The 4369-nt window shown below is 38.4% G+C and overlaps 1 protein-coding gene and 1 pseudogene across 1 annotated transcript in view; both read left to right on the plus strand.

The window, feature by feature from the left end:
• The window catches only part of LOC104819868 (cytochrome P450 81F3-like), a 1953-nt gene extending 1848 nt beyond the window's left edge, over positions 1-105 (plus strand). The window contains exon 3 of the mRNA XM_010550143.2: positions 13-105. The gene's annotated coding sequence lies outside the window, so the exon portion shown is untranslated. The remainder of the gene's footprint in view (positions 1-12) is intronic.
• A 2603-nt stretch (positions 106-2708) lies between these two features.
• Positions 2709-4369, plus strand: part of LOC104819869 — a 1957-nt pseudogene continuing 296 nt past the window's right edge.

Here is a 4369-nt window from a genome sequence, read left to right on the forward strand (position 1 = left end):
ACTCCCCCCCCCCCCCGACAATTTGAGCCCTAAATATTTTTAAAAAATTCTTCATACCCTAGTGTATTAATGATCAAATAAATACTAGATTGCATTGTGTCTCAATTTGTTTTTTGCCTTTTTTTCGTTAAGGGTGATATATAAATTTATGTATATATATATATATATATTAGTACAAACAAAAGAATAGGTTCCTCTATTTCTTTTTTCTTATCAACACCTTTTGCAATTTTGTTATTCTACATATTACTAACTATTCTACTATCCCACAACTCCTAAATCAAACACCTTCACAACGATTTACGTTCCTTTCGAAAGATAGATATGATCATATAAAATAACATTTTTTGTGTGTCATATTTTAAAATACAAACGTGTCGACTTTAATTTAAAACGTCGGCAGCAACCCAATTAAATGAAATTGTTATTTTTTCTCATTAATAAACTGCAAACGAGAGATTCAAACCAAGGCCACGTACTTATAATAGCTGTAAATATCGAAAATCTTATCCAGCAACCGTAGGAACGTCATTTTCTATTCAGTTTTTCTTTTGCGCCATTTTCTATTATCGTGTGGTATTCATTTTAGTTCCATTATCTTATTGTTGTTGTTTTTTTTAATCGGGTGTTTTGGATCGAGATCTGTAATAATTCCGAGGTCGAGTCCCGCTATTTTATCGTTGTTTTTGTTGATGAAGACATTGCAAGCAGTATACTTCACACGAGCTACGCTCGGTTATCAAACACTGTTGCGAGTTAGTCGAACTAAGACCTGAGCTTGTTAAGTGGACGATGGAATCAGATCAGGAACGAAATATTTGTTGACCGTATTTCACGAATCAACAGTCTTTTAGTTGTGTAAACTTGCGGAGACGACAATATCTTGTGCATGAAAAATTATAGGGATGTAAGGTGGAACAATTTTTCCACGTAGACATGGAAGGAATATATCCGTTCAGAGAACAAATCATGTGATCAATTCAATCACGTGATACTTTGCCTTATTTATCCTTTACGCCTCCTATATTTTCCTTGGCTGTAAATATTTTTTTTTATTTATTTTTTTCTTTTTTTTTTCTTACACATGTAGCCGTTGGTTAAGAGCATATTTAAAGGCATGTCCATTATACCTTTTGTAACAACAGAACGTACGTATTGGAGATTTTCTCCATTCACACTTGACTTTGTCACCTTCCACTCTTTTGTCTAAAACTTGTCTTCCTTGTCTCTTTCTCCTCATACACGAAACAGGAGTTCATCTCCATTTTTCCTTCATGTCCTCTCTATTGCTTACATCTCTATAAGTTTTGTAACATTCCGAAGTCGCTACTAAATGTTGAAACTAACCTCATATATCAACACGATACTTTTCGGTATGTTTTGTATTCACTCGTATACATATCGAAAAACACTTCTCAATAGATCACACATCTTTAGATTGTTATATAGCGATTACGCTTAATTTTGGAGTTCTCTCGCAAAGACAATCGAAAATGTAGGTGTACTTTTTTAAGTTATCTTAAACCATATAATCTCATCCCTACACAATCTTCGGATCTCTCTAATTTCGATGCGTTCGATCCATTCCTTTACCCCTTTGGTCCAGTGATATTCGGATAATCGCTTCTTATCATGTCACTTGAACCGACGATCACTTCCAACTCTTATTATAGTTTGGGATATCACAATACCCTTTTTTACTGCTAAATTTGTATTCAATTATTTTTATATCGCAAACACTTAAAAAATTCACAGTTTTAATGTTTACACATGGATATGCTTAATTCTTTTAACACGATGGATAATGATGAAACCTGCCTTTGTGTGATCAAATCCTAATTGACTCAAAACATAACACACACACACACACATATATATATATGTATAGGCAATTAGGGTTTGATCAAACAAGGGCATGGTGGTGTATCTACGATGGAGAATGGTGAAAATTTAATCTTTCCACGTTTTGCATTCTCTCCCCTTTCGTTTATATTAATATATATATGTGAATCTCTGTTAATTTCGTATATAATACCGACTCTTTTTTTAAAAAAATCATATATCTCTGACATACCACATGTTATTGGGATATAAGCTATAGGCCACGCTAACATCGCTCAAATTTAATAGTACGAGCGTTTACCTAACTTCGCATATAATTAATTAAACCCTTTTGTAATCGAAACAAGATTAGTGGGCTAATTAATCTTATTTTAAAGAAAAAGAAGTTCCCTAGACGTAACCACTGCAGTTTCCTACCACAGAAACAGAGTCCAATCTCATTGTGTATACGAAAACTTCTATGTGTAATTATTCATGTAAGGGGAAACAAATTAAATAATCATCTATCAATGTTTAACACGTCGCATTTGGAAGAATAATTCAAAAGCTATTAAAACTCTAATAAAATATTTTAATATCTAGATATCCTTTTTTAATCATACTCATTATATAGATTTTCTAATTAAATGTCTAGATATTATTCTATAATTTTTTAAAGAAATTGAGCCATAAATTAATGTTGAATTTGCCACAATTTATTTTAGTTCAATTAATTATCTATTATTAAATTTGATCCGAAATTAATTTGACCCGTCATAAAATCTTGGTCGGGCAAAACAAAAAGTATATGATTCCCATCTCGAAAAAAAAAAGAGTTTAAAGTCAACCCAACGATTCATTATAAATAGGAAGTAGGAACCCTTCTCTGTATTTTCTTATACCAAAACCAACCAACAATACAAAACACAAAGATAAAAGAGAGAATCAACAAAAAAAAGAAAATGGCTTACATTGTGATAATTTTGGCTCTTATACCGATTATTTTGGCATTCAAATTCATAATCTCTTCCAAAAAACACAGTCCCCATCTTCCTCCCGGACCGCCGTCTCTTCCCGTCGTCGGCCATCTCCACCTCCTTAAACCGCCGCTCCACCGCCTCTTCCTCCGGTTCTCCGGCCAGTACGGACCCATCTTCTCCCTCCGGTTCGGCTCCCGCCGCGTCGTGATCATATCCTCCTCCTCCCTCGCCCAAGAATGCTTCACCGGCCGAAACGACATCGTCTTGTCCAACCGGCCGTTTCTGCTGACGGCCAAACACGTGGCCTACAACTACACCACCGTAGGGACCGCCCCTTACGGTGACCATTGGCGCAACCTCCGACGTATCTGCTCCCTCGAGATTCTCTCCACCCACCGTCTCACCACACTGCTTCCCATCCGGAGAGACGAGATCCGACGTCTGCTCACGAGGCTGTCACGTGACGGCACCGGCGGTAGTTTCGTCGAGGTCGAGCTCGAGACTTGCTTGTCGGATCTAACGTTCAACAACATCGTGCGGATGGTGTCGGGGAAGAGGTATTACGGGGACAATGTCCATAACGAGGAAGAGGCGAACATGTTCAAGAAGTTAGTGGCGGAGATCGGGGCGAACAGTGGAGCGAATCACCCGGGGGATTATTTGCCGATCTTGAAAATGTTTGGACATAAGTACGAGAGGAAAGTGAAGGCTCTTGGTGAAGCCATGGACGAGTTCTTGCAGCGTTTGCTCGATGACTGTCGGAAAGATAGCGAAGGCAACACCATGGTCAATCACTTGCTGTCTTTGCAAGAACAAGAACCTGATTATTACACCGACGTGACCATCAAAGGTCTCATGATGGTAAGTCAAATGTATATACATGCACAAGAGCAAAAAAAAATAAAATCTTATTTATATATTAGACGTATTGAAAACCCTTTTGAGAACCAAAAGAACAAATCCCAACCATGCATCCATACCCATATATATATATATATATATAATATCAAAGACACCTCGACGTGGGCGTGGGGTAACAAATAATTTACAACATAACCATTTCACTATAGTAAAATGCATTTATTGTGACCTAGACCGCCTTTAATTTAATGTTTTATTTTTACAACGTTGGTTGACATGAAAATACTAATATTTCCTCACAGAAAGGCACTGAGGTACAATTTTTCTGCATTGATATATGACTTCAGGGAATGATGCTGGCCGGAACCGATACGTCGGCGGTCACACTAGAATGGGCAATGTCTAATCTGCTGAAACACCCGCAAGTCTTAGAGAAAGCGAGGTCGGAGATAGACGAGAAGATCAGACAAGACCGACTGATCGACGAACCAGACATGGCCGAACTCCCTTACCTCCAAAACGTCGTGTCCGAGACATTCCGGCTGCACCCGGCGGCGCCGCTCCTGGTCCCCCGCACATCGTCCGAAAACCTCACGATCGGAGGTTACTTCGTGCCACGGGACACGATCGTGCTGGTGAACGCGTGGGCGATCCATAGGGACCCGGATCTATGGACCGACCCGGAGAAGTTCGACCCGGACAGGTTC

This window comes from Tarenaya hassleriana, unplaced genomic scaffold (assembly GCF_000463585.1).
Source record: "Tarenaya hassleriana unplaced genomic scaffold, ASM46358v1 Cleome3, whole genome shotgun sequence".
Taxonomy (NCBI): domain Eukaryota; kingdom Viridiplantae; phylum Streptophyta; class Magnoliopsida; order Brassicales; family Cleomaceae; genus Tarenaya; species Tarenaya hassleriana.